The sequence below is a fragment of the Castor canadensis genome, chromosome 5, assembly GCF_047511655.1.
Source record: "Castor canadensis chromosome 5, mCasCan1.hap1v2, whole genome shotgun sequence".
NCBI lineage: Eukaryota > Metazoa > Chordata > Mammalia > Rodentia > Castoridae > Castor > Castor canadensis.
Genome location: NC_133390.1, coordinates 178611539 through 178633893, shown reverse-complemented (window position 1 = coordinate 178633893; position 22355 = coordinate 178611539). Strand labels below are relative to the sequence as shown.

At 48.0% G+C, this 22355-nt stretch overlaps 1 protein-coding gene and 1 long non-coding RNA gene across 3 annotated transcripts in view; one reads left to right on the top strand and one right to left on the bottom strand.

Annotated features, from left to right (window-relative positions):
• Positions 1 to 22355, bottom strand: part of Phactr3 (phosphatase and actin regulator 3) — a 204801-nt gene that overhangs the window by 156983 nt on the left and 25463 nt on the right. The gene's annotated exons all lie outside the window — the stretch shown is intronic.
• Positions 11200 to 21349, top strand: LOC141423439 (uncharacterized). Its single transcript, XR_012448330.1, has 3 exons — positions 11200 to 11363; positions 11899 to 11956; positions 17759 to 21349. It is a non-coding gene; the product is annotated as an uncharacterized lncRNA (long non-coding RNA).

The window sequence follows — 22355 nt, the reverse complement described above, 5'->3', positions numbered from 1 at the left end:
AGTGGGCATTTTTAAAGAGTCAAGGAGTTTCACGTGGAAATGCAGACGTTCAGATCTCCTGGAAATCACGGCACTGATAGCCTTGTGCTCCGATTCCCGCCTGATCACAAATAGCTGGGTCCACAGCTAGGGAGTGATGGTTGCTACAGTCCCCACCCTCACATGTCCTCCTCATCCCTAGGCTGGGACGGGCGCTGTGTCTCCCCATGACTGCTTGATACCTGCCTGGCCCCAGGGCACTTACATTTTCCAACCCAGCTCTAAGCGTCACCCACATCCAAAAGGGCTCTTTCAGGCTGTCATCACCATTTTGCCCCCAGTCCTTCTGAGCACATGGCCTTCCCTCAAACCAGACATTAAGCTCCCTGACAGCAGCACAGCAACCATAGTCCCAGCATCCAAAGACAGAATGTGTGCTGAGTCCACGCAATATGCTAAGCTCTTCCCACATTTACTGCACTTGACCCTACCAACCTTCAGGGCTAAAATTCTTTCCCAAAACTGCTCAGATGGTGAGGAGCCAACCCAGGAGTTGAGCCAGGTAGATCAGAATCCAAACTACACACTCTCTACCCAGCTGGCATGTTCTGCTTTGCTCATAGCACCCCACAGCACCAAGGATGTGAGTTGTTCACTGTACACAGTGGTTGCTCTCATAAAGCCAGATCGGGAAGCAGAAATGAGGCATCATGGCTGGTGTGCAAGTCTTTTCCTTTTCTTTCTTTTTTTTTTCATTCTTACAGAGATTATGGAGGAAGAAAGAAGTGGATTTAAAGAATTTGAACTCCAGCACAGAACATCAATTCCAAGAGTCTAAGAAGAGGAAACAGAGAGAAATGGAAACTGAGATCGGGGAATTTAACACCTGCTGGACACCAATTGAGTGCCGGCTACTTCCCATACACATGTATCCTCTTCCTTCCTCAACAGTATCATAAGATCGACATGATGGTGGGAACTGAGGCACAGAGAGGGGAACAAACTTTCTCCTGGCTACACAGACAGGAAGTCATGGGAAGCTGAGACATAAACCTAAATCTAATGCCTGTACTCTTCATGGTCACCCCTCCAGAGCCTTCAGTTAGTCAGACCAGAAGAAGCCCAAAGCAGGAAGGAGGGGAGAAGATACAGTTCAACTTGAGAGATTCAAGGTGACTGGAGGCTAGTGATGTGCTCATTCTCCTCTTGGAAGTAGTAGAACCTTCTTCTGACTGTAATGGAACACCTGTGTGAGGGTAACGAGGCCAAAGGAAAGCATGGACTGTCATGCAAAGCCCTTCCTCCAGATGCTCTTCTCTCCAAAGCTGATGTCAACAAACTGGGGGGCCTGTACACAATGCCTTCACTCCAGCTATGGTCCTGTTTCCTCTTTAAGCATCATCCTTTCAGCCACCTCTCCTTCCACTACCCTCCTTACAGCCGCCTATCTATCCATATCCCATCCTTGTAGCTGCCTATTCTTCAAGCCACTCATTCATCCATCTACCCATCCATCATCCATCCATCCATCATTATCCACCTAGCTACTCTTCCTTCCTTCCTTCATCTATTCATCCATCATTATCTACTCATCTACTCGTACATTCAACATCCACCTATCATCCATTCATCCATCACAGCTGTCATCCATCTATCCGTGATCTATTTATCTACCCATCCATTCATTATTCACCCATCTATCATCATTATCCAGTCAACTACTCCTCCATCTCCATCCATCATTCACTCATCCATCACATATCCAGCCATCCATTCATCCATCATCTACCCATTATCTACACATCCATACACACATCACCCATCCATCTATCTGCCTATTCACTCATCACCTATTAAGACCCCACTTGAAACTGTCCTTGTCCTCACAAGGCTTTGGCTTGGCACATGTAACAGATATTCTACTTCGAAGTACCTACACAGCAATTAAATGGGTGAGTGCTACCAATACACTCTCAATATGCTAAAGGGCACATACCAGAGAACCCCACTTGGTTGGTGGGGAGCAGCAATAACATAGCATCAAGGCTAAGACCTTGGAATCCCAGACAAGACAGCCTGGATTTATACCCTTGTTCAGTCATTTTACTGCTTTGTATCCATGAGTACATAGCCCCACCTCCCAAGGCCTGTTTCCATATGTTCAAAGTGGGGATAATAATAATGAGAATCTTTTAAAACTGTGGGAAGATTTTAGTTTCTTAAAAGTCAGTGAAAAAGAAAAAGAATTAAAAAAAAAAAAAAAGTCAGTGAAGAACTACCTATAGCAGATGAGAGCAGACCCCAGAGGAAGATGGTAGTTACCGTCTAGTCCACGTAGTGACATCTCCATGGTAAGGAAAACACTACCCAAACCAGCCAAGATAAAAACAATAGGGAGGACAATTCTGCCAAAAGGGAGACTTTACCCCCTGTTGTTTGTTGCGTCCCCCCATGTTTTGTTTTCTTGGTGTGGTATATTCGCTGGTTTTTAAGGTTCATTTCAAATCTGTTCAAGATGGGTCCAATGGTTAGAGTGAGGATAGGGACAGTCAGAATCAATGAAGTAGCCATTATCTTTGAGGACCAAATGTAGCTCCTAAGAGAGATGTGTTGGTTATGGATATGAGTTTCCATGGAGAATTTCACCCATGACATTTTTAGAACAAGTGGGAACGAAGATGTCATGGTTCCGCCAATGTTGTAACCCAAGGAAAGGGGGGATGGCATAGTGAATTGGAAGTTGGAAATGAAGGTCATGAGAGGACATGCTCACAGATCAGACCACCTGTCTACATTGTGATAATCAGTCTTTAGCCTGCAACAGAAAGGCTAGACTGGGTCCGAGGGAAAAGGTACCAGAAACAACATCCTGGCAGAGCTGGTCAGGCACTACAGGTCAATGTCTGGAACTGGCGGCTCCAGCTCCTATCTTCAGACCCCACAAAGGAGACACACCCACCAATCTGTGATGGTGTGACAAGTGGGGGGAGGGTGGATGGACCGTCCCCTGAAGGAGCCTAGGGAATGGTCTGCTTTTGATGGATGAGAAATTCCTGCCTGAATCACTCTAAAATGTTGCTGGCCAGCCTGGGCCAGAGGCCTGCTGGTGAGACAATAGTCTTTATCTCCCTTGGACCCTTGGGCAGGAAAACTTTCTTTCTTATGATGTTAGAGTGTGGAAATACACTGTAACATATTAATTACATAAGTAACAGCTAGCACTCAGAGAGTTACTGTGTCTAGACACCCTCCGTGTATCGTCTTTGCTCTGTTTCTCATGTGTTTTACAAGTAACAGCCACCATTTCTCAAGGATTAACTGAATACAAGGAATTGTGCCAGGGCCCTTGTAAGTGTCTCCATTCATCTTTAAATGAACCCTGCAAGGTCCATATCCTGCTATGCCCTCGGGAGCTGAGGACACTGCAGCTCTCTATCCAGAGCCACCCAGCCAGCACATGAACACTGGATCACCTGGCCCATTGCCCACACCTCTTCTTCCCCGGTGCCTCCCACTGTGACTAACCAGGACATGAGCTCAAGCATAACCATGCCCTGTTCAGAACCAGGGTAGGCCACTCATGCACAGAGAACATAGGGAGTTCTCGGTTTCCTCATCTATTAACTTCTGGTCCAGCGGGTGCTTGTGAGGATTGAAGGAGCTAAAACCTGCAAAGTGCTGAGTAGGCTCGCATTAAATCTAAGCTCCTATTAGAGTCTACTGATGGCAGATTTGATTCACATCCCTTCTAAGGCAGCCAAAGAGTCGGGAAGTGGTTAATAACCACTGGCCCAACCTAGAAATTAAAAGGAGCAAGACAAATGAGCAGTGACTTCTGGGGACACATTTTACTCAAAAAAAAATCAAAGAACTGCAAATGTAGATGGGTAAGCATTTACTATCAAATTGTCAAAAATAAGAAAGGGGACAAGATCCAGTGGTGACTCGTGTGAGGGAGCTGCAGCTTCTAGCACTTTTTGTAAACTAGTTGATCCACGTCCCTCAGGGGTCCTCATGGCCACCCTGCACACACATGAAAAACACAACGGGCACGCCCTGGGGGGATGCTCATCCAGCTGCGTGTAACAGCTGCTGGCTATGAGTAGCAGGGAGAAGGTGCCGCACAGAGAACCCTGTGGCCTTTCCTCAGCACTCCAAGAAGTTTCCCACATTGTCCTGTCCTGGGGAAAAGCGGGGTCATTCCCCGTCCCCGTGGTGGGCAATGACTCCCCTGTTCTGCGGCACACAGACTCATGAAAGTGTTCCAAGTGCACAGATGAAAATGCTTCCATGGCTTTCTTTCTCCCTATATCTTAGGCTTAGATACTTTTTCCTTCACACGTTTCTATGTTTAGCAAATACTTCATACACAAAAACACAAGTTGAATTTTATATGTAAAGATGTTTTTAATAAAATGATGTCACAGAAAGCCAGTAGGCAGCCTTCCTCCCTCATTTCAGTTACAGCCAGCAGCTCCCACCCCACACTCTCCAGTAAGAATTCTAGAATGGTGCATACACGGTGCCACCTATCCTGGGCTCTGAGTTGATGCAGTGGTACTTCACTGCTCAGTAGGACGGCCACTAGCCACAGGTGGCTATTTAGATACAAACGAATTATAGCTAAGTAAAATGTCAAGTTCAGTTCTGCTTTTGCATGAGCCATGTTTCAAGAGTTCAGCCACCATTGTGGCCAGCTGCTGCACAGCTGGAGTTGGAGCATTTCCGTCCTCATGGAACATCGCGCTGGACAGTGCTCCTCTGTAACGAAACCTCTCCAGTGAGACCAGAAACAAGAAAAGCAAGGAAGGGTGTCTCGAGTGCAAAGGGCAGCAATTTTTCTCCTGAAAGGACTGGAGGGTAAATGTGTTGGACTTCAGGATTCAGAAATCACTGTGAAAATGCTCAGCACTGCCACTGTAGTGTGAAACAGCCAGAGACGACATGGAAAGGAGTGGGCCAGGGAGCCTGTGGGTTATCATCTTCAGATCCTTGCTCTGGTGAGTATGGGTACTTCCACTCCTGGTGCTGGAGTAACGATAGTGTGTACCTGTGACAGGCACCACACAGTTTAAGTGCTTTACCTTCATTTTATCCTCACTGGGACCCAACCAGGTTAATACAACTAGTACATTTTACAAAGGAGGAAACTGAGTCAGGGTAAGTGCATTTCACACCCAGGGAAGTCTGACTTCAGAAGCTGCAATCATAACCACAACTGAGTCCCTCAGAGAATGAACTGAAATGTCAGTGTCATGGTCCCAGTCCCTTGAGCATTAAAATGTGGCTGTGGATCCAGGCATGGTGGTCACACCTGCAATCCCAGCACTTGGGAGACTGAAGCAAGAAGATCGTGAATTCCAGGACAGCCTGGGCTACATAGCTAGCTTGAGGCCAGCCTGAACTACATAACAAGACCCTATCTCAAAAATAACTACATGAATATCTAAGAGATGGTCTGCGATGCAAACTCTACCATGGCTTCATAAACTCTGAATTCATTGTGCATTTCACAGGTCATGAAAGTGAATCCCAGATGCTCTGAATGGAATAACTGTGGATATTTAAACCTACCAAAGAAATAATGTAGACAATTAGGCATTTCCTAATAACTTTATACAGTTGAGTGGCTCAGGAAAAGAAAATATTCTGTGGACCATTCAAAACAATCATGATGTTGGAACCAATTAGCTAGTCTGTTACAAAGTCTTTGGTTTTGTAAGAACCTCCTGTGTCAATGTCCTGAATAATTAATTATACTCCCCATTAACCTCCACACGGTTACACCACAAGGAACTACAGTCTAAAGCCACAGGAAATAATAAATTGTGGGCATGGGTGTTTCATTATTAAAATTAAATGTCATTAGCAGCCCCTAAGAATACCTTTGTCAGTGACCTGGGCCCTCCATAATATGTGAACCCAGGCAACATAAAAGTGTCCAAGCAAACAAGCCCATTTTGCAAAGCCTCCCTCTACACCCCCCAGCACCCACTCTGTCATCAGGAGTCAGAAGGTCTTTCCTCCAGCAGCAGCAGAAGGTGTCTCCTCTCCCCTCCCCATCAGCTCCCACACTCCTCCTTGGACATTCTGGAAAGTTTTCCAGAACTTTCAGTTAAGCAGACACCCCAAAGATCAGTGGGAAAAATGGAATATCTGAAGTCTCCCCAGGACTGAGTATGTGTTTGAAGGACAGAGAGGGTTGTGAGGGAAAGTCGATGGCATTTGGAGTCCAGCCCCCAACACTGTCATTAGCCCTGTGATCTGGGCAAAGCCAATTCCATCACCTGGGCACTTGAAATAGTCAGAAGGTGACAGAACCCAATTAAAACCAGCACAAGCATAAAGAGAATGGTGTTTAACCGAGATGCCCAGGGGTACACCAGGTTCAGGTATAATTGGATCCAGTGCTCATATAATGCCATTGGGAAAACAACCTTTGGTATTTCTTTGGTCAGTTTTCCTTTGGACTGGATCCATTTTCAGGCAGACACTGCTTGTGTTGGGCATTCCAGGCTCCCATCTGACCAGCTGAGAGACCTCTCCATGAAGAGAAAATATCTCTTTCCAAAGGCCCACTAAAGTCCTGGAAGAGAATCTCATTGGTGAAACCTAAGTCATTGCCTACCCAAGAATCAGTCACATGGCAGAGGGGCACAGTGGAGGATGATGGTCAATTCCACATGGATGGAGATAGGAGGAGGTGTGCCACCTCACGAGTAGACAGCCAGGGGCCACTGAGGACCAATTGGCACCCAGAACTTCCTCCAGCTCTGGTGCTTGACTCCAACACATCTTAGGATGTGGTCATCTCAGGAACATGGATCAGTGGTAAAACTGTGTTGGCCTTGCCCATACCTATTGTGGTCTATAACGAGCCCACATGGGGGTCTCAGATGAAAGACCCAGGTGATGCAGTGCCTGTCCTCTCAGTACACCCCAGGTTGGAAGTATGGGAAGGGAAGTACACAGCAGGGACACTCCAGGCCAGCTGTCACTCAGTGTAGGTTACTACCTTCCTAGGAAAGGAAGGGGACTGGCAGGAACTCAATGTTACAGTGTGCTATGGTGCAGGGGCTCCTGGGAACACAGAGGACAGAGCTGAGAACCACAGAAATCCCTGTTCTTACAGCCTATGGCAGAGATCCTCATACTGACCCATGCCAGCCTGTGGTGGCATTTCCCAAAGAAGTGAGGACAATATAAGGAGGCTTTCCTGAGATGGGTGCTATTAACTTTATTGGCCTTCCTGATTCTTTGGATTGGAAATACCATTTCTTTTAGGAAATACTGGTAATAATAGCTGGATGCTTTGTTTCTTCTCCATTGCTGTCCTTTTGTTTTTAAATATCCTGATATTTGACCAAAACTTAAAAATTGGAAACGCATGCTGCCCTTCCCTTCACTGTTGAGCCCCTGGATGAACCCTTTCCTCCACCAGTGTATTCTGTTTGAGAAGCCTTCCTCCTTGACTCACAAGAGCACCAAGGGCTTCCCTGATGGGGCATGGCTGTCCCTGTGCCAGCATTTCATGTACAGCTCACACCCAGACCACAAGCTCATTGGGGTACTTGCCTGGCCCCTCCTCGGGGCAGGACCCTCTCCCAGAACTTCTGCCAAGGTTCCCTCCAAATGGATGCTTCTGAACTTGGCACTATCAAGCCTCAGGGTTCTATTAGATCTAAAATGAATACACATTTAATGTTTTCTTAAATAAGGCTAAAAGGAAAATTTGATATCTACTTTCATGGAAAGATAATATTTTTCTAATAAAAAAATTAAAGAAACAGAAACCTAATTTAAATGCACATTATGTATCAGTTCTTTTAACATCTCCTCAGATACTGCTGGGAAATCAGAAACAAGGATTCTAGTGGCTGCTGGGGAAGTGGGTGACCCCCAGAGCACACCATCTGTAGGCCGGGCTTAAATCGATGCCCAGGCTCTTCAACCCTGCACAACCATTTCTTCTCTCCTTTGACTGCATGAACCTCCTGCTGTACAATCAGTGTGTCACAAAGGAGCATGGTCACCAGTAGTCAGCCCACTTCCTCCTGTGACTTCTACCCATCATAGGCAAGAAGGTCTTAACAAATGGAATGCTCGTTTGTGCCACCCACTGGGAGGTTTTGAGGACAACTGTAAGATTGAGACAATCTGGTTTTCCTCTTTATGTTTTGAAGTGGAAGGAATGGGCCTCAGACTCCAGAGAGGCAACCATGCACCATGGTCTCAGAACAGAAGACCAAAGCTCCAGATCTGTTTGGGACACGCATGTGACTCACACCCCACAGGACCTCTCTTATCAAGGCCCACAGAGACAAGTGCTCAGGAAGGTAAGGAAGCAAGTGACCACACAGAACTGAGTATGACCCTCCACACCAGTGGGAAGAGAGACAAGGCATTTCGTCCACTTCATGAAGGATGCTGCATGCTTCCTTCTAATTAGCTGCAGGGACGTGACATCCGTACTGTGGCCGCACGGTAACAAACACCATTGACAAACATACCTAACAGCTGCATAGGCTCATCGGAGCCAGGCATGGTCAAAGTGCTTTGCTAGTAACTCCCACAGGTTGCAGCCGGGGCGCTCATGACAACAGGGTCGACTTGTTTACTCGTGGTAGGTATCAAGTCCAAGTGTTCTTCCATAGTGTCACAGCAAGGTGAGAAACACTCCCAGTAGTAATAACTTATGAAACCCACGGCCACAGAGGTTAAGTGACATGTCCTAGACAACACAGCTATGTGAGAACACACCGGTGACTATTCCAGGTACTGACAGACACAGGGGAGCAAGATGATGGGTCTCTTCCTTCCTCGACCTTGCACATGGTGCGGGGATGGCAGGAGAGGGAACTGGTGACTAATTCTTAAGAGTATGGCTGAATTACAAACGCAAACAGGGAGGAGAAAGGACCCGGCGTTGGGACAGAATGCTTCATGAGCCTTGAGAGAGGAAGGGAGACTGGAAGAGAAGGGTCCTGGAGGTGGGCATCCTACCTTAGAATCTGAGAGGGGGGCACTTTGTGATTATGGAGGCAGGATGGCCAAGGAGAACCAGCTGGGAACAAAGGCTGGCAGTCGCCCTCCACGCTCACTTGATGGGCAGCTCTGGGATTTGCCTGTACTGCCCTCACTCACCCTGCATCTAATGACAGCCACTTCCTTTGGGGGCCCTCCTCCTCCACCCTTGCTCAGTACAGGGCTTGAATGGAACTGACCTACCTTCTGAACTGGGGGCAGGCCTGCAACTCAGCAGCCAATGAGAATCTCCCAACCTCACATTTAGTCAATGAGTGGTCAGGGCTGGACACAGGCCCAGGCAAGGTGAATCAGCATTGGTTTATCTGCTTTTTGGGGAACTTCCTTTTTGGAGAGATTGCTGAGCCACAGAAAGCTATGGAAGTTCCAAGAGCCATCACACAGAGGAGAGAGCCTGGCAGAGAAGGAATCCAGTACAGGAAAAGAGAGGCAGATTCCTGTCACAGGGTTGGAACACTCAAACCAAACACAGTGTGCTTGAAACCCAGGAAGCACAATGCTAAGATTCATTTGCTTCTGGCACCAATCAATTCTCCTTCAAGGACGGGGAGGGTCAACTTGAACTGGGCTGGCAGTCCTTTGCAAAGGATACCTGATTGATCCAGCATTGGAGAAAGTGCTGGAAGCCAGACCCTAAGAGACACAAAGAGTAGCAGAGGTCCAGATCACCTGGATAAGGTGAGCAGTCCTGAGCATCTGGGGAAAAGGAGAGAGGAAGGAAGTCTGGATGCAAGTGGCAAGGGTCCTAGTGTCCAGGAGGGGCCTGGTCCTGAAAGGAAATGAGTGGTCCTTCCGTTGGAGCAACAGGAGGGGAAGCCTCCATTAGGTATTGAATCATGGCCCCTCAAATTCAAGTGCTAACCCCCAGAATCTCAAACTGTGTGTGGTCTTCACAGAGGTGACCCATTTTCAATGATGTCATTAAATGGGTCTTTATTCCAACATTACTAGGCACAGAGATAGGTGCAGGGATGCCAGGAGAAACCACCATCTACAATGTTAAAAGCCCACAGCCTAGGAGACACAACTGGAACAGCGCCTCCCTCAAAGCACTGGGAAGAAATCTACCCTGCTTACACCTTGATCACAGACCTCTGGCCTCCAGCATTTCTAGAGATTAAATTTTTATTGTTTAAGTGGTATTTCATTACTATGGCCACCATCAGGGAGGAAGAGGAAAGACAAACCTCAAGGGACAGCTGTGCAGGGTGGGGAGGGAACACACTGGGGGGAACCACGTGAGAAAACCAGCCAGGAGGTAGGGCCAGCATCAACCACACATCACTGTATCAGCTCAGAAGCCAAAGTACTGTAAGCAGAGTCTTACCTGACTGTGGTGAATCTACATGTAGGACACAATTTGCTACAAGGACACACCAAAGCCACAAAGGTACATGGGAAACCTGGGGGACTCCCTGAGACCTCTGGTTCAGTGACCAGGTAGTGTCCACGTCAATGTCCTGGCAGCCTTAGACAGGTATTTGCTATCTTTTAAGAAAGCAGGGGACAGGGGGAGGGGGGAATCTCTACTATGATTATAATTTCAATATAAAAAGTTGGAAAAATGTAGGAAATTTCCCAATGCAAAGCCTCACTGCTATCACTCATCTTCCTCTTGGCTTAGGTTCCTGCTTTCCTCAGTCTCCATGGTCTTCAGCCTCCATCAAAACCTGGTTTCTCTTTTGACCCATCTGAAGATAAGTGGTAAGGAATCTTCCAGAACACATTCACCCATGGGCAGGTGTGGAGCCTACTAGGAGCCAGGGGGAAATGAAGCCATCCTCTCACCCACCTCATGTGTCTTGGTGGTTTTGTTGTTTTTGTCAGCCAGACCCAGGCAAAGAACAGGGTTGGTCTTTCTCACAGAGCTCAAGCCAGCCCCTGCACGTGGCCCTGCTCAGAGCTGTGCTCCATTCACAAGCAGGGCTCGGAGCTCATCTGCAGGGACCAGCAGGACTTGCTTGCTGGGAAATGCCTCACTTCAGTTCCTCATCCGCACTTGCTATTCCACAGTGTCCCTAGCCTAACTCAATAGAGAGCCTTGTCCACAAGGAGCACAAAGCTGCCTTTGCCTGGGAGCCAAGACCAGGGACAAGGGAGGCTGCAGCTGAGGGGGCGTCTCTCTCCACCACTGTGACTGGCCCCATTCTTCCCCAGCGCACTAGGGCTGACCCCACCAGGGAACACGCACAGCTCAGAACTCCTAAGGACCTCTCGCCTGGCAAGTGGCTAGGGTAAATAAATCTTGGGAAGAGGAAACAAGAGGGAAACACAGTCTCCAGAGGACAGTGCTCTGAAGTGGTTACGTGTCTGAAACTTCTAAGCTGAAGCCTCAAGAGGTAGGGACTTCCCTCTCATTGGGGACATTTAAGCAGGGGCAAGATGCCAATGAGGCAGGGATGCTGAAGAAGAGGTGGAGAGAAGCAAGCATTGCATGGATGGATGGATGGATGGATGGATGGATGGATGGATGGATGAAGGGATGAATGGATGGATGATGAAGGGATGGATGGATGGACAAAGGGATGGATGGATGGCTGAGTGGATGATAATACATAGCTTGATTGATTTAGAAGTGATACATGATATCAATAGATTAGATAAATGGATAGATAGACAGATAGACAGACAGATATAGAGAGATAGATATAAAGCAAGTGAGTGAATGAACCATTATTTGAATGAGTCCTCCAAATGTTCATGGGTTACAAACTTGGTCCCCAGTGAGCAGTGTGGAGAGGTAAAACATTTGGGAAGTGATGGGGTCACGAGGGCTCTGCCCTCATAAAAGGATTAGTCTATTAATGGATCATCCAGAGAGTACCTTTGTTAGCCAAGCAAGCTCTCTCTGGCACACTTGTTCTTTCTTGCCAGGGGATGCCCTCTGCCATGTTGTTATGCAGCTGGAAGACCCTCACCAGACGCTGAGCAGGTACTGGCCCATGCTCTTGGGCTTCTCAGCCCCTAGAACTATGAACCAAGTAGATTCCATCCTTGATAAATTCCAAGTATCAGGTATTTTGCTACAGCAACAGAAAACAGAGAAGACAGACAGACAGATGCATCTTAAACAGGAGAATACGGCTGAGTTACAGACGTAGGTGGGACCCTTATTTCAATAATGTCTCAGGTAGCTATACCCCATCCACCCACCTCTTCCTAATGCCATGTACCATATCACTCATCTCAACAGCTTCCCCCACTCCTCCCTGGGACCACTCAGGCAAAAACCCTCGGAGTCATCCTTAACTCCTCCATCTCTGACCACACATCTGATCCCTCAGCAAATCCAGCAGACTCCACCTTCAGGACACACCCAGGAAAGTACGACCACCCAGAGTCACATCATACATCTACTTCTATCTTGTCTGTTTCCCCTTGTCCCCCTGAGCTATTCACTCCACAAAGGCAGAGACCCCCATCTTCATTGCTATATGCTATATATCTTGAAAACAGTGATATGCATACATTAGGTGTCCAATCAATACTTTTCAAATGCCTGACAATCGCTAATTCTAGGGTTGAGTTCAGACTCATTCCACATTCATACTTCCCTCAGAAATTACAAAGAACGTCCCTTGCTCAGGACTTCTGGTCAGATGTTTCCACAAATCCAGCCCAGCTCTCATGTCCCCAGACACAGTGGCCTCTTCCCACACAATCTAAGCACTGGTCTCCAAAGGGCAGAAATGTCCTGTGTAGTGTCACAAACTGGCAGGTATAGTCACAGATGTAGTTGGTACATCCTCCAAATTCCACACAGACAGGTTCAGCCAGAGGTGAACAAAGAAGCCTCATTTAAAAGCCTACAGCTGCCAACAGTGCCCAGCAAAGGACTACAGGGCAGAAGGAAGAGGTGCCCTCCCGCCTCAGGGTGAGGGGGCAAAGCCAGGCCCAGGTGCGGAATTGGAGCTGGGCGACAAGGTGAAATTCTACAAACAATTTCTCTTAATTTAACTTCAGCTCTAGGCAAGGGCCATGAATAGAATTCTAAATATAGTTCAGAGCAGAATTAAGTGAGATATTCCAGGTTCTGCAAGTGATTCACAGAGACCACATCAAATGGGATGAGAGGGACCTTAGTCGCTGCAAGTGACCGCTTCTCAGTCCCTGCCCACCAGGCAAGTGCTTTGCAGGCTCTGTTTCCATTCACTCTTCCAAACCCCAGGAGTGGCTCACAGGGTGTGATGCTGGGACCCAGTCTCAGGTCAGCTCAGGCCTCCATGGGTCAGACTGGTGTAAGGTGCCAGAGTGAGGTGGCACAGACCCCAGATTTGTGGATCCCACAAAGAAAAAGGGACACCTACTCTTCAACTCAGAACCCTGCAAGCAGATGTGGGACTGAAAAAGAAATTCTGAATTGAAAGAGATTCCACAAAACACCTGCAGCTGTCCTCATAGGTGAGCAGCTCTCAAGAACAAGCAAGCCCAAGGAACTGTCCCAGCAAGAGGAGCCGAGGGACTTACTGCTGCGACAACTAAATGCAGGTGGGATCCTGATGGGACCCTGGAGCAGAAAAAGCATGGGGCTAAGTCATCTGAACAAAGCAGCAATAGTGGCTGAGTAGTGGGGACGAATGCCCCTCCCACCTGTCACACGTTAATAACACAGGCAGGAGTGGAACATAGGAAACTCTACGTCCTTCATGGTCTTTTCCTATAAAACTATATAAAATTTAAACTTTACTTTTAATAAAGCTCTCTTGGACCAGACATAGGGGCACACATCTGCAATGCCAGCCGTGTGGGAGGTGGAGGGTAGGAGGATGGCGGTCCAAGGCCAGCCTGGGCAAAAATAAAACAAAACAAAAAGTGAGACACTATCTGAAAAAAATAAAATTAAAGCAAAAAGGGCTGGGGGTGTAGCTGTGATGATACAGCATTTGCCTAGCAAGTACAAGGCCCTGAGTTCAAACTCCAGTACCACCAAAAAATAAAAACCCACTATCTTCTTTGCATCAGGATGAGTGAGGGTCTTTTGGGTCAACTCTAGCATCATGACCCAGGATCCTCAGAGGGGCCCAGAAGATGGGGCCTGAATGTGTAAAATGCTTGAGCCATACCCGTCCTGACCGTGGGTCACTGGAGGCTGTTCCTGTGAAGCAACCAACAGGAAGAGCAGGCAGGAAACAGTCCATCTGCAGAGCAGGGATGCTCCAACATGTCTCAGACCAGCAACACCAGCAGTTCTTGAGAACCTACTAGAAATGTATCTTCTCACTCCCACAGCAAATGGGCAAATCAGGGGCTCTGGGGAGAGGCCCAGGGGCTGCTTCTGTCTATGCTCCTTCAATGCCGACTTGCAAGACCTGAGAGGGCAGAGATCCCATTGGGGTCGCTAGCGTGTGGCAGACCCCAGTGGATTAGGGTGATGGGGGCTGGCTACTGGGGGTCAGCACAGACCATTCTTGGTTTAAAAGTTGTACCCAGAAGGACCTTAGAGATCCAAATGCCCAGACCCCAAGAAAGAGTTAGTGCAAAGCAACATTTAAGCTGAGAGAAGAAAGCCACCCTCTAGCAATGCTACCCTGGCTGTTTCTCTGTGCTGTGTCCTCCACACCCCCCAAACCTGGGGTGAAATAGCAACCAGTGAATGTGGGAGCTAGATGGGGAGAAAAGGGCAGTGTGTCTGTGTGAGCATGGGTAGGATGTGACAATTGGATCAGTGGCACTGCAGCCTGGAGACTGCTGACTGAGAAGACCTCTTCCTGAGAGTGGACAAAACATGGCAGACCTGCCCTGATACAGGTTAAGGGACAGGGAGACAAGCTGAGCCTTGTGTGGCACTTCTTTTGCAATTCCATGTGCTTGTTCACACATGCTGGTCACAATTGTATCCACTGTTTATTGCTGTGTAACACTCCATCCACGATATGGTGACCTAAAATGATGAGGATTTTATTACACAGGGCTCACCTGCTCCATATATGGAGGACTGGCCTCATTCAGGAAGCTCCCTGCTCAAACATAATACCTCTCCACCAAAGGGCCACAGCCCATTCCCCTGCCTGAAACAGTTGCGCCCGTCTCCCCCTTCCTCTGGCTCACTGCTGCCTGTCTTTCATACCCCCTATACACAGCCCCAGATAAAGTTTGAAGAAGGGAAAACAAGGCACAGGTCATAGGACAGGGATAGAATATGCTTCCTAATGTATGAAAAACAAAAGAATGGGAACAGAATGCACAGAAGTTTTCTGAAGAGGTGTACAAGACGCTCGTGGCCAACTGCAGGAACAGAAGCAGGGAGCATGGCTGAGAGCGTGGCTTTCACTCACAATGAAGACACTTGACACCCCCTGAGCCTCACGGTCATACCACAGGAACTTGACAGTGCACACCATTGGCCCTTTCTAACATCCACACGTGAAGATCCTACCTTCATTCCTGTTTTACAGATGAGAAAAGTAAGGCCGAAAGAGGAGACACAGACAGCTGGCAAGTGAGGAGACAGACTGGAACCCAGGCTTGAGTACCACTGAACCGACACACCCAGCCCAGCACCATCTTGTCTCTAGCCACCATGGAGTTTTCATCATGTGCTCAGACTCTCTTTCCAGTTTTAAAAGTCTGCTTATTTTTAAGAAGAATGATGTCCTTTGCCTCCAATGAAAGACATCTATGACCCTTATCTGCTCATCCTTCAGGGGCCAAGGTAATTCTACACAGGACCCACCTCTCTGGCTTGCTAAAGATGGTGTTGTAGCCAAAGTTGCTATGAAGTTAGAATCCACGCAGAAGCCCTCCTCCAACACCTTCAATAATGGGATGAGAAGGACCTAAAGGACTTCCCATCAGGACGTGCAAAACACTCTCAAGGGCCACCCATAGCATCCCAGAAGACTGCATCTCTTAGGGGAGGTGCCAGGAAGGGCCACCTCTGGACAAAGATGAGCCCACTGCTGTGTGTGCCCTCCTCCCTGGCAGCCCAGTGTGGGTCTCTCTAACCACTGCTCTCTTCATCCAGTGTGGAGCTGGAGGGTTTTGGTGTTCCACTGTCCACTGGAGCAAGCTCTGCAGCTCCTGGCACAAGGGAATGTCACCCCAGTACGCTCATGAAAGGGCAGTGCCATCACGGCCAGTGCTTCTGCCCTACCAGTTCCCATTCGTGGGCATATGCCTGCAGGTAAAGTCTGTCATTTTTAATATTGCAAAAGTCACATGCCTCATTCGGGCTTCATAACCACCCTGAGATGTAGAAGCAATCATCGTCTGAGGCCTGAGGTTTATAGACGAAGAAGCAACTTGCCAAGGTCATCCAGGTACATTCAGCCTCTGCACTGGCTCCAGCTCTCTGCAGAAGGAACATGCCAAGGCCCTGACCCTGGATCCCTTCTCACCATGACCTTTAATAAAGATGAGAAGTGACAGCAGGACCTACCTGTGCACACTTGCACACACACACACACACACACACACACACACACACTATTCATTCTCCCCATGGCTTCAGACAAAAATCAGCAGAAAAGACTGTATCAAAGGTTATGGCCTAAAAGACAGAGTGACATTCACCTTAACAGATGAGGTTGTGTCTCTAGAGTTGCTGTGCCATCCCCCATTAGCCACCTCTTCTTTCAGGGAGGAGGCGGGGGAGGAGACCAGGAAGAAGAGGGTGATGGAGGGAGGGTATGAAGGGAAGGAAGAAAAAACAGGAGGTGGGGAGAAAGGAAGAGGAGAAAAGAAAAACAAATCACCTCTAGATTCTGTAAAAGAGACCACATGGCTTCTGTCCTCTCTGGTCCCCAACCACTTCTCCAGTTGGGCAAGTGATTTACAGTGGAGGCAGCCAGCATGGCCCCCAGACCCTCCTGGGGGTCAGTGACCTGTGCTTAGCATCACCTGTGCTCCCTATCACCTGAGTGGCTCTCCTGGGCCAGCCTCTGTGGGAAAGGCCACCATATGAAATGTATGGAAGTTTCTAGAAAGCCAGTCAAGGCAGGAGAGACTCCTTATGCAGGAGATGGGGCTGTAGTCACCCCATGTTTGTGCTGGGAAGAGCCTTCAGCCTCACCCTGGGATACCCAGACACCACGAAGGTGCCCCAGGATGCATTCTCTTCTGTTGCTTATCTCTTGCTGCCATTTTGCCACCTGGGGTCGCTGCCCAGGGTGATGACTTGGAACCTGCCTGGTTAGGCTCTCAGTCTCTCTATCACTCACACTAGCACACATCAACCCCTCTGTGGGCTTCCTGTGGCTTCCTTTGGAGCAACAGGCTCCTTCCCAGTCCAAGAGGCTCTGCCCAGCCAGCTCCTAGCTTTTCTCTCCTCATCACTCCACACACTTACTCATCCTTCCTACCTTCCAGCCCTACAACTCCAGTTTCTTAGACACCCCAAGCTCTCTCCCTGCAGCTGGCCATTGCATGTCACCTTTTGTCTGCCCAGCATTGTTTCCCTTTCCTCTAGAACTACTTACCCCAACCTACCTTTTGACTCTAACTCAAATGGCTGGGAGCCACCCCCCCCCAGGACACTCAATCCTTGTGCAAGCCCTCAGAGCCCAGGTGAGCCCTCTCACAGCTGGATGGCAAACCCAAACCCACCCTCACTAGACTACCCACTGCAAAGGATGGGGCATCAGGCTTGCCCACTACTTATGTCCCCAGGCCTGGCAGCATGACTGGTGTGGTAACAGGTGCTCCATGTGCTGGAAGGAGATGGACTAGGGGACAGCTGCACATGCCGTGAGCCATGTGACATCGTCATCTTCATCTGCCTCTTTCTTCCACCCAGGCTTTCAACTGCAGAGAAGCCATTGGATCCCCACCTAGCACTGGCACCTGGGTGTCACCACCAGGAAAAGTTAACTAAGCTTCTGGGTGCTAAAGGGAACAACCTCCATGTCACCTGCTAAAGGTCCACCAGGCAGTCTGCAGCCACCAGCTGCACCCCAGCACCAGCAAAAGTGAACAGAAAGGGAGAGGTGATCATCAGGATGGATGTTCTCCTGTAAGAGAACAGCTGCTCTGCACTGATATCCTCCTGGAATAAACTGCTGTTAGTTCATTTTTTAAAACCACACAGAGACCAATTATTGACAAATTATTTTAGCAATGCATGTTGAAGCTAAGTTGTGATCTGAGCCACTACCCAGTCCGACTCCTCACTTGATCCAGGCAGTCCAGCTGAGCAAGACCATTTGACCCAAATCATCACGGCTCCCTTTTTCATCTGGGTTTTTCTTTCCGGCTTCAGTTTTGGTTTTTGTTTTGTTTTGTGTTTTTTTCTTATGGGCACTTGGGACTCACTCTACTCAGCCAAGGATTACTGAGCATCTTCTATGACCAAGGCTCTGACCCGGGGCTCAGGACAGAGCAGTGAACAACACAGATTCTGAAGATAAAGGATGCAAACACATTCCCCAGAAAGTTGGAAAGAGTCAGAAAAATATTAGAGAAAAACAATCACATTAAAATGTCAACACTATTTAGAATAATGGCCTTAAGGAAAAGACAAGTCACATTAGCTTCCCAGGGGAGACAAATAGAATACTGCCCCATGCCACTTGCCAAAGAGCCTGTCAGGGAATGAAAGCACATGCAGAGCTCTAAGCTGTCTTAGTAGACTTCATGTTGTCTGTTATTAAAGATGCCCCATTACTCATCCTTCCCACTGAAGCAAATAGGAAAGAGCATAAATTCTCCCTAAATCTTTTGTTGTTTCATGTGATAGCAGAGCCAGCTACTTGCAAAAACTATAGGTAAAGAACAAACCAAAGCAAAGAACAGGAGGCTCTGTTAGCCCAGTAGTCATAGGCGTCCTCCTTCCCAAGCCCAAAGCTGAGTTCACAGAGCCCAGGGATCCTGTGATCAGCACAGCCAGTCACAGCCTTGAGAGCCCCAGCTGGTCTGTGACTCAGCCCTTGACCTTGTGCCTATTACACAGAATTGACATTCTGGCTTCCTCAGCCCAGCTTCCCCTCCAGGAAAATACAATGCCTTGAGAGGGGAACCCTCTGTTGACCCCAGCAATCCCATGGACAGACACCCAGCTAGGCAAGGTGGAGTTGAGAAGTCCTTAAAAGACACCCAATTTCCTCCAGCAGTGGTGACCCTAAGCCAGGAGGAAATTTCCTTCGGCATCTGGAGGCCCAGCAGGTGGCCAGGGCACTGGGCATCTCAAGACCACATAGGATCAGAGTTGTCATCCACCAAGAGACACAGGAGCCTCCCCAGGCCTTTAGCAGAAGCCACCACACAGTGATAGGAGGAGGTTGACAGAGCCCGTGCTGGCTGGTCCTCCTGAGATCCAGGTCCTGTGCTCAGCATAGAGGTCATCTGATCTGATTGCCATGATTGCCCTTTCAAGCAGGCACTACCATAAGCAATCCTCAGTGTGCAAGTGAAGCAACCAAGATGTCAGGTGCACCTGTCAAGGTCACACAGCACACGTGGTAGGCTAGCAGGTGAATCCAGGCAGTCTGACACCAGAGTCCACATCCCACAAGACTTGGCCAGTTGGCCTCCCAGTGTCAAGGCACCACCTTATTAAAGAACACACAAGATTCAAGATGAACCTAACTCCAAAATCCCTCAGGGGAAATAAGCCTGCTCCCACCACCACCAGGAGATGGCACCCCAGACCCAGACCTCACCCATTCCTTTATTGCCCTGTGATGTTCCTGCTCTTCCCACCAAAGAGGTTCAGTGGATTTCCCTTCCCTTGACCTTAAGGTGGCCATAAGCACCAACTCTAATGGAATCCACAGAAGCAAAGGACACTGAAAAGCACCATACTTCCACTGTTGCATGGGACGGATGCCACAGGACTGGACCTCAAACGTAAGAAGGATGAGAGACACATGGAGCAGAGCCACCGGCTGATCCCAGTCTGGATGGCTCACCCCATCAATCTGCAGACAGTCAAGGAGAGGAAGCATGGCTCTGCAGGCCTCTGAGGTAGAAGGGAGCCTCTGCAAGCCTCCAACACCCAACAGAGAGCTGCATTCAGCACCAAAGGAGGCAAAGCAGAGAGGTCTGGCACATACCACATATGCCCTGTGAAAGTCCCAGACAGACGATGAGCTCCCAGAGCTGTGTGACACCTCTTCACATCACCCACGCCACACTCCATGCACACAGCAGTGCCTAATGTGCAGCTGATGGATTAACAATTGTAGGGCCACAGGACCAAGGTGGTAACTGCTAACAGCATCTCCCATCTCAACTGAACCTATCCTACCCCAGTGGCTTTGCCACACCTCTGTGTTTTAAGCATTTCCTTCGAGATCTCTTTCTGTGTTTCAATTTTTTACCATCATGACTTTATTAATATTTAAGCCAATCTTTTTTTCATGCAAATAAGATTGATTTTAAAACTATCCTGGTTGCAGGAACCCCACAGATACCAAACTCTAGGATTACTCAAGTCCCTTCTACATATGGCCTAATATTTGTGTAGAACCTATGCAATATTACTTATGATACCTGATACAGTGGAAATGCCACATTAATACATGTTATACGGTACTCTTGAGGGAATAAGGACCAGAAAAAGTTTGTACATGTTCAGTATAGATGCATTTTTCTAATATTTGATCCAAGGTTGGTTGAATCCATAAATGCAGAACCCATGGTACAGGGGGCCAGCTGTTTGTGACCCCTCTCAGTGGAGAACCTGTGTCCCTGTTTATACAGAAAGAATAACAGGAAAATAAAGGCTATGAGGCAGTGACCAGGCAGATCCCAGCAAATCAGGTCCCAAAACAGTCCTGAAACTGACAAGCCCCACTCTCATTTTGCACAGAAGACTCAGTCAGCAGATGGCCTATAGCCAGCCACCCCTTGACTCACATGACCCTAGAAAATGCTCAGTTCAGAATCAGCATTTCCCAAGACAATGTTCTCCAAAGGGAAGCAGGAAGACAATTTTGCCATTTCCTTCTGATTTTAAATCCCTGGAACTATTGATTACAAGGCAAAAATTTTGTCTGCATATGGATACAAATGTTCAGGAAATAATAATGGATAATATTAACAGTACAGCTCATTCCTAAGAGTACTGAGATGGTTACTTTAAAAGTATGTTCTGAACATTTGCATAACAATGTGTAATAAACTATCTATCCAGTGGTGTAGCCACAGCTCCCCACCCTCTCTTCAGTTCTTGGCAGATTCATTTTGTAGCAGCCAACCAATCAATGTCAAAATCTACTGATGTTGTACCCATTAGATAAGGTGCATTGCCAAGCTACCCATCCAAATGACTCGCTTTAACAAGCAGGAACATGAGCCCCGGCCCATTAAAGATGGGACCTTCGACAACTCTGCAGACGGTTGATTCTCTGCCATTGCCTTGCCTGACTTTCAGTGAATAAATTGTGTCCTGGTGGCCATTCTGGTTAAATGAGCTGGGAAACAGAAAAGAGTCCGTGCAATACTGTGACTACAGATAAGTGTACATCTGTCCAAGATTGCCTGGCCCAAGAATGGGGATAAAGCTCATGTCTGTCCCATCTATAGGTAGACAGCTTTCTAGGAAGATGCAGGAGGAGGAAGGCAGGGTGGGTGATTCAAGACTCTCCTGGCTACCTCTTTACATCCACTCACACCTGGCTTGACTGAGAAAATTAACCAAGGTGGCAATTTCATCATTGTGCAAACATCATAGAGTACACTTAGACAAACTAAGATGGCTACAACGTCACTAGGTAACATTATCTTATGGGACCACTGTCCCATGCGCAGTCTATCATCACCCAAATTTGTTACACAGTGTATGACAGTATATGTGGCCACAGGTGGTTCCCTGTAAAAAAGATAAATGAAAGAAGGCAAGAGTACCCCTGTGCAATGAGATGACACCAAGCACATTCCCACTGCAGCCATGGGTCACTTCCCAGACTCAGCTCCATGAGGGACACTGGGCTCACGTTTCTTGTTCCCTGAGTATCATTAAATGAACTTTGGATGGACATAGCGTTTAGGCTTGGATCACGTATCTGAGTCCAGCCATTATTTCTTAGCACTGTCATGAACCACAAAGATGACTTCAACCTCCTATGCAATTCTTTCTGCCTGAGGTTTCAGACCACAGCCTACAGGCCACAGGCTACTTCCCAGTATGGTTTGGTTTTGGTCACGTGGTGTTTTTGGTTAAGATGACAAGCAGGGACTGCAGGTGACTTTCCCATGGCTGGTCTCACTCTCCCCTTCTTCAGTACCTGCTCTTATTAGGAGCACCAATGCACTTATTCACAATCAAAACCCAAAGCAATGAAACCAAGCTTCCCAGCCTCGCCTGCCCTCCTGGCCAAGTAGGCATCGATGGATGTCACCACTAGTAGATGGACACTCCATGCCTTTCACCATCCCCTTCATTGTCCTTTCTG